Source organism: Lepisosteus platostomus, chromosome 20, assembly GCF_059453375.1.
Source record: "Lepisosteus platostomus isolate fLepPlt1 chromosome 20, fLepPlt1.hap1, whole genome shotgun sequence".
Lineage (NCBI taxonomy): Eukaryota > Metazoa > Chordata > Actinopteri > Semionotiformes > Lepisosteidae > Lepisosteus > Lepisosteus platostomus.
In genome coordinates this window covers 4,869,180-4,882,512 of record NC_142630.1, presented here as the reverse complement: position 1 = coordinate 4,882,512, position 13,333 = coordinate 4,869,180, and the positions used below count along the sequence as shown (strand labels likewise).

Here is a 13,333-nt window from a genome sequence, read left to right as displayed (position 1 = left end):
AAAACAGAACTAAAAAGCAGCAAAATAAAGTACCTGTGTCAAGCAAGTCAGAAACCACAAATGCTGAAAAGCGTTTTACATTCAAAAGCTTTGGTGTGTATTAATATTTCATGTACTGATTCACTTTATTTGCTTGACTTAACCTGCTCGGTACAGTTAAGCTAAACTGTGATGGAGCAGTTAGAATATTTTCCTTAAAAAAAAAAAGCTGAATGAAATTAATGAACCGAAATGGTGGATAAGGAGCAGCCCCTCAACAAAGTGCTCCATCTGTGGATTGCAGAGCTCTTAAGGTGTTCTCATAACGGAATACAGCCTTCTTCAGGATCATCATCCATTTGTTTTTCTATATTCGTACTATACCTAATGTTTTTCTGTTTAAAATTGGCCCTTAAATTTCACAAGAACTAGCCTTCATTAAAGCAGTATGGCTAATGGCTCCCCACGTTAACATACAACACCCTCCAACAAAATAGGTCCACCGTGTTAAAGGCAAAGTATCACGTTTCAGAATTCAGACACTATACTGTGCTAACATACTGTACGTCAGAGGAATATTTCTCTCATCTGAATATAAAGCTAGTCACAGGGAGGAATAGTACCAAAATGACCAAAATTCTCAAGCTATTAGCATACAGTATATGCTTCGAGTGTCCTCGAATATTGTTTTACAATGGGGAACGTTTAAATATTATTCCTCGGATGCCGCAATCTTTTTTTAAATACCCCATGGACTCTTGTTTAATACAGGATTATGCAGCCACCTGTGTTTGATAGAATACTTTTTATTTGTTAATGCCCTGTTATTTTGCCCGTCTGGGCTTCTTAATTAGATTACTCACTGATGCTGAGTGTGCTGTATTTTAACAGTACTCTTCACATGATCGTCTAACGCCATTTTATTCACCGCCCAGCGAAAGCCCCGAAGAAAGACCTCTTCTCTTTGTGAGCTCACCTCGAGGAGTTGCTGACGTTCAGTTCTTTTCCAGTTGTGCCCTCTTCCGATTGACTCAGGCTCCATTCTCAACTGAGTGGGACTTCAGATCTCCTCCAGCTGTTTCTCATTTGGGTTGATCTACGTTAACTTAATAATGAAGAAAAAAAATCATTATCACTTTGCATTCCATTCCACACATTCCGTTCCATCACAAAAGTGAACAAAACATTTTTTTAAAAAGCATTTAAAATATCCTTTAAAAATCCTATAAGGATGAGATGGAAAGAAAGATGTTTCCGGGAACTGCAAGATTTTTAATTTAGGAGAACCAAAATTATTTAATTAGTCATTCTTATACAAAGAGCAAAGTTGCCTATAATTTATTTGTATTAAAAAATGGAGAGGCTTATCAATTATGCCAGCATGTTAGATATTTAAATTAATTTCTGCACATGTTGACACACTACTCAAATATGTTGTACAAATTGTATGTGGGTATATAGAGTGAAATGTGCAGTAGGTCAATACAAATGAATGTATGCAGTGAAATATAGTTTTTTATGTTGTGTAATATATTTAGATTTAGAGCATATAAGTGAATGAAAGGCAATGACTAATATGAGCTCAAAATTAAGTAAAATGAAGGGTGGTTTTCCTGTTATTTTACAACATCATGGTGTAATTTCCCTGGGCTTGTGTGATCCATTTGTACACATTAGCCCAGTGCTCATAATTAAATTGCCTTTGGCAATAGCTGGCATATTATATTTTCAAAAACGTACAAATTCTGCATTGTAGTGTTTTATTGTTGTACTCCCTTATTTTTCTTTAAACTAAATTATAGTTTTAATTTAAGTGTTTAAGAGTTATTATTAAGTTTGCATACTGTAATTTCTACAAAACATTATTTTGCATTGTTTGTATAATTTGCCTTAGACTAGACTTAATTGGTGTAAGTGTCCTGTGAGTGCCCAGTGGGATCTGATCTGGGAGTGTATGATATATTTTCATATGCAGTTGTTTTTCTGACTAAGTACAGGCTCACAGATAACCATGAGACGAGACCGTTCCGCTCAGTCACAAAACCGCCTGAGCTTTCGAAGAGATACAAACACAGACACATTCTTAAAGTCTTATTTTCTTTTTGTGTGACATGACTCTGGGGTTTACAATATTGCCACTTGCTAAACAGAGAACTGCATGTCTTCCTGGTCCGGCAGCTGTTTAAAATCTGTCCAGCTGGGGACAGAGCAGTGGGAGTGGGGACTTCTTTTGGGGCACCTCCAAAATTGTCAGCCCTGGTCTCTGACCGCTCTTTTAATAAAAGAAGACATTTAGATGGTCTACACAATGCCCAGTGGTTGCAGATGTTGAAATGGCTTTTATTAACTTGGCATTTAAGCTTTTTTGGAGGATTATTAGGTTCAGAAATGGGGAACATCTGTTCTTAACTGACCTCTCCTGCTTCCATGTGACCTCTGCTGGTGTAGCTCACATTGACCCTTGGTCGCAGCTAAGCTGTAGTCACTGCCATCCTTCTGGTGCCTGGCTGCCAACACAGCTGAGAAAACCTGCCCTTGCAAACCCAGCTCTGTTATGGTTTTCCTCACGTAGAAATTCTGCACAGAGATAAATGGCTGCAGCAAGTGCACTTCTAATTATCCTGGTCTGAGCACTAGGACCGTGTCATCTGAGCTCATGAACTGACAAATCTTTTATTTTTTTATCCTCATACTGCTGCTTAAAGCCAGCCACCAACTGGCAAAAAAATATTGATTCAGAACGACCAATCTAAATAGCCTGTTTTGTCTAAACATCAAACGTAAGCTAACTGATGAGCTTTTAACAAGTTGTTACACTTCTTGGAAAGTTCAGTCTCATGTTCCCATAGTTACTGTCACACAAAAAGACTACATATGATTAACTCTTTCCCTTCTTCAAAGTGCCGTGTAAAGATGAAAAGTTACAGATATACAGGGGATTTGTCCTTGGAGGTTTAGATTAAGCAATTATTGTTTGCGTAATTACTCTATGTTGCTTGGGAGAAAAATTAATGTGATGAATTCACGAGAAAACTGGAACAAAAGAAAGCAGATTTCATTTTGTGCTTCAACAAGACGCTGGTGTTTAAAGTTACAATGACTTCTTAATCAGACTGAAGTACAGGCTCACTGATGACTCATTGGAAATCGCTGCATTATATGAAAATGTACTTTTGTTTTTAGAAGAGAATGTGATAAAGTATGCACTAACAGTAAACATTTATCATTAACATAATCCACTTCAAAATAATTCATAGTTACATAGAGTGTAGATATTCTGTCACAGGTTTATTGAGATCTATTGCTTTTCACTCATTCCTCTTCTTAATCTTCTGCAATCATCTCTTAAGTTTATTCTACAATATTTCAATGGAGTTAGTGTCAGAGTACTCCTGTTTTCTATCACATATTATGCCATAAAGAAATTAAGCAGAGCTCAAATGATTTGCTTTCCAACGTAATAATGACCCAAAGCACACAGCCAGACTGAAAGGTAAATTGGTTAAGTAAGGCACATTACAGACTTAAATTTCATATAATAAACGTGATAGTTTTCTAAATGTGATAGTCCTCCATGAGTTTAAATGTTATGAATAGATTAATTAATAGATTAATTTTAGTTTATTATTAGTAAATTACTAGTTTTTGCTGATTCTAACTTTTGTAACTTATGTTTCAATATAGTTTTCTTATACTGTAGATCCAAGGCTAACATTGCACATATCAGTATTTTTAGATGCAATAATTAATCCAGGATGTTTAAATAAATTTAGTATGTAAGCAATTGATCATTTTACATCTGAAAATATGTCAAAACAGCACATCTGCACACAGTCTGTCAGGCTCTATTCCACTTCTGTGCGATGCATCCTGTAACGGCTTCATGTACAATAACAGTCTGATCTTTAACACTTTCAAAACTGATAGTGTCTCGCAGTGGGACAAACCGTTAAATACAGTTACTTCAACCTCTTCAACAGCAGCACTTAGTGCACCAGTAATGAAAACCTACTGTATCTATTTACATAGAGTATGCACATATGGGTATAAACATACAATTAAGCACTGCTGTCTTCATTAACCCACTTCTAAAATGTGTATAATTATTGACAAATCATGAGCTCTTTCGGCTCTTTCCTTATGACAGGGAGTGGAAGGGTCATCTTTAACAAGTGGCTCCAAAAGAGTGGAGCTCAGACAGTGTGGCAGGGAGTCTGGGACAGGAAGGCCACTCCTGTGTGCGCTGCCTGTCTCCAGGGCCAACAGTCAGAGAAAACAGGACAGGTGGAAAAGGGTGATGCCGTTCGTTCCCCACCCCCCTCCCCCTGGGATAATGGCACCCTACAGCTGAAAACACAAAATACCCCACCGTGTCAAGCCTGCCACGCAAGAGGAGCTGCTTCTGGAGAGATGTCAACAGCCAGCCTACCCATCAGTCACAGAGAATCTGGATGTGACGAAGCCTAAGGTCAAAAGTATCTCCAGGATTGCCTGCAACACACCAAGCTGCACAAACACACGTGAGTTAGGCAACAGAGGATACACGCCAGACCGTCAGTTACTATTAATTATATCAGCCACATGCAAGATAGTTGTCATCCTTGCTATAATGTTATGCAACCTCCAACATGCCTGCTTCACATGAAGAGCTGTTTAGTTTTAAGAAGTCGTGAAGCCTATAATGTACAGTATATGTATTTAATTTGTAGTAGAAATATGTGGTAAGCTCTCAGAGTTTCAGAAAAGGACCAGGGATGAAGCACGTGTAGATAAAATGCACACTGAGGCAGTGAATCCAAACACTTGGATATGTTAGAGGCTTGCTCCACATGTTTACTCCTACATTAATTGAAGAACAGCGCCACAGCGCAGAGCTGAAAGGGATTGGCAAAGCTAGCATTGAGAGTATGGCAATAGCTCAGAAAGCTGACATGCAACGTACTCTGTACTTGTATAAAAATGGATTTGAGACCAAAGATAAGAGGCTCGGGACAGGGTGTACATCATAAATTACCAACACATGTTGAGGATGCAAATACATAAGGATTCAAGGTCATAAATGATGAAATGCTTGGTTAAATAAGCTGCTAACAGCAGGATAAACATGAACTGGCCAAAGGCCTCCTGGTTGCAACTGCTTTTATACATTCCCAATTCTTATCAGGAGGCTCAATTGCATGCTATTAAAAAAACATGCAAAAAACCGATGCTGTAATTCATGCTGACTTGTGGAGAGAATAAAAATAAAAGCTATCAAGAGAGTTTGACATCTCTGGATGATATAAAAGGTTAATCTTTTTAACAGGATATTGATGTTATTGTTGGATTTCAAAAGAATCTTAGGAATTGTAAATGCTTGGTATTTCACAAAAGGACCGATGGCTGGGATTCCTGTTTCATTTTGTATTTCTATTACATTCCCGCTGCACAATCCCCCAGGAATCTGAGATATTTCAGACATATCGTTAAGAAATCCTATTTTTATATCTAACATTTCCAACAACCATTGCACTCAGTAGCTTCAGGTAAATCAACACTGTAGTTTTTGTTTAACAATAATCTTTATAATATACAGTTACCACCTTGAGGGGGAAGTGGAACGGAGACATTTTCCGTCACATTTTCCTTTGATAAGACAGTTCTGATCCCGGGCAAAAATGGTTTACAGATCTATAAACTGGATTTCACCCAGTCTGTCCCTCATGGCCTTTTCAGGATCAAAGATCAAAGATTGGGACAATAGGAGAGGAAGATGAAGGGAAGACTTCAAGGGAGACTGCTTTAGGGACTGTGCAGGCTTCTCCACAAGGGGACCATTGGTACCATCACAGCCCCGAAAGGGTTCTGCAAACCCAATTACAGGGACAGTCCACCGGAACACATGCTCCTAAACTGGTGATGTGCCGTCTCTGGGTTACATGTTGTGGGCTGGGGGTTAGCAAGCACCACACACACAACATGGACTGGTTGTTAATAAATGTAAAGGTATTCCATGCCGGGAATTTTTGTTGAGGACCCAGGTGCCTAAGGGTGGGTTCTCCAGCGCTGGAACCTGAACCTTCCACTCTAAAAAAGGTAGGGGTGTAAATGTTAGATACTTCGGATTGAATCATCAGCCAAATAAATTAGTAATGTTAGTAAATGTGAGCAGGATCCAAGAACATACCGCGGGAGATTTTCAGCCAAAAACATCATACACTTCCTTACACTTCAAAGAGAGGTAAGCTCTGTTGTAGATCTTGAACTTACCAGAATCAGGGTGATCAGGTGCTTAGACTTTAAACAAAGTAAAAAGTTAAAGGTTTGCATTGTCTTTTCTGATGTTTGGATGTTGGCTGTGATCTTTCAGCCCTTGAGAAATGAATTGAGAGCGTTGCTTATTTGTCGGTGTTATAAACTTGCTTCAAGAGGCATTCTTTGACCACTAATGACAAAATGATTGCAAAGGAATTTTTGAACTCACACATTTTTAGTTGAGTCGTTGAGCGCTGCTTGCACAGCCTATAAAAGGCCTAGTGGATCTCATTACATGTCAAGTGGCTAAACAAATAAGCGGAAATTGCAGACTACAATTTCTGTTTAAGTTCTGTACTGTCTTGGCAAATTGTGAACATTCTTGTCAGTACCTCCCTACCTCCAATTCCAGATCCTTAGTTATATCAGATCACAGCAGTGATTTATTTTTTCAAAGTCTCCTCCCCGCGCCTGACCGAAAAACTAATTACAGTACTATGTGTTTGACGTGCAGCTTTGGTAGCAGATTTTGGCCCACTTTCTACAGATTTTACTCCTCCGATAGAACAGTCGAAGAGTGCGGTGTGGCATAATGGAGGTACCAAAAATGTTCACATACAGGTAGTTTAGATGGAAGACGGTAGGAACAAACAGCATTTGTGAAATCCAAACCGTAAACCTGGGATAAAAGGAATAAACCAGAGAAGAGGAAACACAGAGTCTGAAAGCAGATAGGTAAAATGTTTTATGGGTTTTTACTTTCTTTAATTCTCTTTTAAGCACTTTGTGGCTCTAATGCGAATTCCTGCCTTTTATCAATAGACAACATCTTCAGAGTGTTTAAAAGAAAAATACGGCAGGAAAGTCATTAATTGGAGCCAAAGTCTCTCAGCAATAAGTATATCATCTTCCCTTCCTCCCACCTCTCACTCTTGACTGACAGGGCCCCAGGGAGATCTGGGGTTAGGCCTCTGTCACAGGCTAGGCCTCTACTGTGGTGTCAGGCCCCATATCGATAATCAGCACCATCCATTTGGGACCTATCTTTCAGCCTCTCTGACAGAATCCCAGAGCCTTTGTACAGATGTATAGATGCATAGATTGAAAGAGAATTATTTGTCTATCAGTGTGGCCTTCTCTATGTACATTAACCTCATTCCTCCGGTTTCCTCCCCTCTCAGTGAATGATTCTGGACCAGCTTGTTTCGTCTCCCGAGGCCACTCAAATTATTTATTACTTGGCATATCTGTCTTTTATCAGTTTGAAAAGAAAATTAGGGGGAAGAGCTGACAGTGGCGAAGAGACCTATAACTCAGAATAGATGGCGAAACTTTACGGTTCTCCTTGTGGCATCACGTTGACTGCACACATACTGTGCTTCGTTTTATGTGACCATTTCTCACGGTGTCATGTGATAATTAAAGCTACAGCTATAGTTTATGTGCCATTTGCCTTGGTGAGCCATTAGGATGTGAACTAGTGAAACAAATGTTTACAATTTATATACTGTATAGAACTCTGTCTTAAAGTGATTTAATTTATGAAAGTTCCTTTTCAAAATGATACTGTGGAGACAATGCATTCCCAAAAGGAGCGAGATTTCATTTTCAGAATGATCAACCAATTTGTGGTATAGTAACTCATAGTCATTCTGTGATCCCAGCAGCAACTAGGATATATTAAGAAGCTGCTTTGTATATTTCAGATACATATTCTTATTTTCCCTTTTGGATTTTCTTTGTAATAATAAATATCTGTATATGACTAAAACACGTACAGCTTCCAATTCTTTGTATCACAGATGATTTAGTTTGCCCTAAATAATGAGAAAACACTTCTAAAATTCTTAACGTCAATCGGAGGTCTGAACAGAAAGTGATTAAGTTCTATGACAAGGCCTCAGTGCACTGAAAAAGAAGCCTTGCAAAAATAAACTTGACAGACGCAGTTCTGAAACATTGTCACATAAAGCACAAGAAGCAATTTGGCACCTAATGTGAAAATGATGTAGAACCTTTTTAGGGCACTTTACACTCTTTGCGGATTTCAATGTAGTAGTTACAGTGGTCAAGGCCATTTGCTGCCATGGCACTCCAATGGAAACAAACCCTCAAATATTCTCTCTCAATGCAGCTCAGTAGCAAGTAGCTTGGGAGTAATTGCTTTCAGAGAATGCTGGGTAGAAGGTTTCTGCAAGACACAAAAGCATAATAATACCAACCTGATTATAAAAACATTTGGTGGCTTTAATCTGAAATCTGTGCATAACGTTGCTCACCACAGCAAAGAAGCTTCTACTGCAAAGATTACAAGGAATATCTAGTAGGTCAGCTACAACACCACCAGTCCTGAGAAGTACAACAGTAAAAGTAAAAAAGATCATTTTTTAATTTATGAGCTACACCTCACCTATAATTTTTTTGTATTCAAAAATGGAGAGGCTTATCAATTATGCCAGCATGTTAGATATGTTACCAAACATCCAATTACTAATCTATTTTCTAACCACTTCGTACAATTCCGGGCCACAATTCCGGAAGCCAGAGCTGATCCCATCAAGCAACTGGCACACGGCGGAGTACACCTCGGACAGGACGCCAGTCCGTCGCAAGTTTCCCAGTAGCTAATTAACCCACCAGTATGTCTTTGGAACGTGGGAGGAAACTGCAGCACCCGGAAGAAACCCATGCAAATACGGGGAGAACATACAAACTCCACACAGACAGCACCCCAGGACTGGAACTGAACCCAGGGCCCCTGCAGTGATTCTAATCACAGCACTACTGGCGCGCCTTTGTACTCTGATCCTCAATTCACTCTAAAGAAAAACTGGGCTGTTTTATTTTGCACATATCTATTAAGTCAGGTGGGGCTGCACATTAGTGGTGGTGGAGGGGAGTCCCCATTACCTGTAAAGTGCTTTGAGTGGAGTGTCCAGAAAAGCGCTATATAAGTGTAAGCAATTATTATTATTATGTCTGCAAAGCCCAAGACTGCAAAAGTGAAAACTAGTTTCTTTGCAGACCTGAACATAAAAGGGTGGCGAGTTTTCTGAGCTCAGCTGTATGGATCTGGAGGAGGACCAACTTCCGTGGAAAGAAATCTGTGAAGGATAAAAGTTCAACTGACATACAAACGTGCTGCAAGCAGCCCCTGTAGACACACACAAGGAAGAGCCCCAGATTATTTTTAAGTTTAGAAAAAAGGAAGAGGAAGCAGTGAGATGGAGAGATAAGATACCATCTTTTATCAGAAAAATTGCACAGTACTCTTGGTTTTGAGGACTCAACAGGAAATTGGAGTAGGGGTCATTCATAGCAGAGCAAGACCAGACAAAGAGAGAATTAATCTGGCTCAAGATAAATTAATTTCAGAAGCCCATTCAGGATTTTTGTTTCGCCTAGAGGCACTAAGAGAAACTGTTATACTGTAATTTCACTTAGCTCTGTAATCCACTTTAATCTAAATGTATATTTTTATTTATTTTACACTGTCAAGGAAACAAAATGTTAAAGCCAAGCTGCATGACAGAGCCTTTAAAACTCTATAACACAGAACACAGATAAAAACAAATAGAATGATTAATATTCTCTTGCTGCACTAGTTCAACACAAGAGTAATGTAGAGTGCTGTATTGCAACCTCTATGGAATACTTTAAATGGAATAAATCTTTTATTTAAAAACACAGACATTCTCATTCTGATCTAACACTATGTTGAAATTAAAATCAGTGTAGAAGAACATGTTCTTGTCGTGAAAAACTAGGAAACATAACTAAGAACTTAGGTTGCTTTACCACTAACAGCATGTAAACAAATGGGAGTATTCACTGAAATGTACTTATTATAAGCCTTTGGCAACATTGCAGTGGTAACAGAAATCCCACACTTCATCGATTTCAATACACTCAAGGGCTAAAATGTAACAGGCCGTAATGCCACAAAGCATATTTAATAATAATAATTAGAATATTTTTTTATTATTAATTAAAATATATATTATCTATAATACAACTTTCAGTCACATCACATGAAGCAGTAGTGCTGCATAAATAGGCAGAAATCTGGGCATCATTGTAAATGGAAATGAGAATTTGGTATAGGTGAAGTAAAAGTATTCATTAAAACTTTTTTTTCTTAAAATTATGAACTAAAAAATTCAAATGAAAAAGACAAGAAAGGGCAAACAACAGCAGCAATTGTAACATGCAGTTAAGCCAAGAATAAAAGAGAAGTTACATTACCAATTAAAAGCAAGGATGAAAATATGTTTTTATTTGTGAGTTAAAAATCTGAATGCACTATGACTCTCTAATTATGTGTTTTATTTTCTTGTACCTGCAATGTAGTTCTTTACACTTAATGTAAATTTTCTCTGTTGTAAGTCACCTGGGGTGAGCACATCTGCTAAGCTAATAAGAATACTGTAATTGCTATAGATAAAGAGTTCTCGTCACACTGCAAGGCCTTATCACTCATGCATGTGAAATTTAGGATCAGATGCTCCTCTAAATAGTCCTCAAGATAAGATGGTCCCAGGCCATTCAGAGATTTGTATGTCATCAAAAGCAGCTTATTATCTATCCTGTCTTTAAAGGGTAAGCAGTGTAAAATTGTCAGAATAGAGCACTTATGGTAATATGAAATTGTTCTAGACAGCACCCAGACAGGTGAATTTCGGACATGTTGTAGTTTGTGAAGAACTCTTGATATTTCATTGCCAAACTGAAATTAAATGAACTATTTTTCCTGCATGACTTTTGTATAGTTTCAGACCAAATATAATTGTGTTTTCTATACTGAAAACAAAATCACTGAAAGAGTGTATAGACTGTTTTAAAACAACGATTTAGCTGAATCCATTCAACACTTTTACACTCTTACACTTTGTTTTGTTTGACACTGTTTCTGTTCCAATGCATTTGATTTGTTTCATTACATACACATATAAATGAAAGATTTTTGTTTTCGTGCGTTTAATTCTGGGTCTCTGGTGCTACCTGTGTGGAGTTTGTATGTTTTCCCTGTGTACACATAGGTTTCCTCACACAGTCCAAAAACATACTGGTAGTTCAATTGGCTTCTGGAAAAATTGGTCTTAGGTGTGGGTGTGTTTGTGTGTGTGTGCCCTGCAATGGACTGACGTCCCATGTGGGGTGTATCCTGTCCTGTGCCCTGAGCTTGCAGGGACAGCTTTCAACTCCCCCACAACACCGAATCGGGAGGAGTGGTTAGAAAAGGGATTTTGTTCTTATTTGAATTACCCCCCTACTTCTTCAGGGGAAAATCCCAAATGTTAGACATTCCAATTTGTTGACCATTTTTCAAAAAAAGCCAAAGTCTGATACACTGTACCATAATTGTGTGACTTGATTAAGTGTTACTAAATCAGATCATAAATAGGAACTTATTTTTGGAATGAAATTAATTCTGTCCTGCTTAAAATTGGTGTGTTTTTCCCGGTGTTCTGTCTTCTCTACTTAAAATGGTTTAAAATGAGAATTATTATCTAGGCTGCCATAATTAATAATTAATTATTATCTATTACTGAAATATATTTATTGGTATAAGTGATAGAACATTTTTTATCACATTATATACAGTATGTGTATCACTCTTCATTTTTAGTGTTTTTTTCTTTTCTGTCTACCTGACTGAAATCTACAATTGTCTGTAACTAAGCTGTCTCGAAACGATGTCTGTTAATAGCAAAAAAAGCTTGTTTTTCTGTGGTATAGATTAGATGAAATTCATCTTTTACTCTAAGTGCTGCTCATCTGTGATAAAACTTTAGAAAAATATGAAGGGTTCCCTTGTGGTGCACTAATGCCAAGCCAAAGCCAACATCCTGAAATGAGGAACATAAAATGGAGGCTGGTATAATTGCAAGAATGGCTTTTATATAAGTAGGCAGAAAAACCTTCTCAAAAATTTATTTTCCCCCATTTGCCTTCTCATTGAGAAGGAACATCACTGAACTCTGGCTGGTAGTTTTTTCTCCATTAATGAAGAAACTCAGTCATCTTGCACCACACAGTTTACAAGGTAGGTAGATAAGCTGATAATCTGAAAACCAAGTGCGATTGTGGGGTTTTAGTGCTACATTGCAAAAGCCTGGTCATATTAGCACTAATGTGTTATCTGCTCCTGAAGGTGAAGAAATTGAAGCAAATGCATGTTTATTTGTAAAGTTGCTGGAGTAAAGATTGCAGAAGGCAAGTTAATCCCCAGTTGCTGCATGCTCACACAGACGTTTGTGTATCTTTTCAGGAAGAAACATGTGAGAGAGCCAAGGCCTCCCTCAGTGTCACTCAGTGAACTCTAATTTCATTTCATCAGAGGCTAATTTCTTTTGCCTCTTATTTTGCTGACAAGAACCAGCCCTGCCACTCATGAAGACTGACAGCCCCCAAGCTCCACACTAAAACAGATGTTTGTTGTTGTTTCAGAGGTGAGAAAAAAGCGGCCTGTTTTGCATTTAAGTCCTCCATTCCTCAATCCGCTTCAGCCTAACCTGTAAATTCCCTGAAAGGATGTCTTGAGCCAAACCTGAGACAAGTCAGATGGGCTTTCCCTTTGTGCAAACAGTGTGTGAGCCTTTTAAAATTTGATCCATGTGCCATTCCAGGCACAAATTTAGACCATGGATTGTATCAAGAATTACCTGCATGAAATCTGAACTCTGTGGTGCTAACCCAGGCATACACACTCCCCTTCTCTAAGAATGGAGATGAATGCAAAATATTTTTGAAACAAACACATACTGTACATAATGACGACATTCCTCAATATGTTACCTCAAAATCACCAACTGCTTTTCTTCATGGCATTGGAATGGATAAATGTACAGAAACTGTACTTTTTTAAAGCAGAACTTTAACTTCAGTTGCGGTTTTATCGTAAACTATAAGTTTTATTGTTGTCATAACAGAACATTCAAACAGAAACAGAAAGTAGAGTAATTAATGCTTCAAAGAGGTCCTTTATTTCTTTTATGACAGATAAGCAGCTTTCTTTTTTTTAACCCACCTCCACTCCCCTGGAGTTATTAGACAATAACAAAAAAAATACATTCACAGAAAGAAATAATTCAAAAACTTCCGACTAATATTCTTAACA

The 13,333-nt window shown here is 38.0% G+C and overlaps 1 long non-coding RNA gene across 2 annotated transcripts in view; it reads right to left on the bottom strand.

The window, feature by feature from the left end:
• The window catches only part of LOC148644310 (uncharacterized), a 37,560-nt gene extending 32,490 nt beyond the window's left edge, over positions 1 to 5,070 (bottom strand). For both annotated transcript variants that reach the window (XR_015928672.1, XR_015928673.1), the window contains exons 1-2: positions 4,349 to 5,070; positions 956 to 1,084 (exon numbers count right to left, since the gene is read on the bottom strand). This is a non-coding gene — a long non-coding RNA (uncharacterized LOC148644310). The remainder of the gene's footprint in view (positions 1 to 955; positions 1,085 to 4,348) is intronic.
• Between the last annotated feature and the right edge of the window lie 8,263 nt (positions 5,071 to 13,333).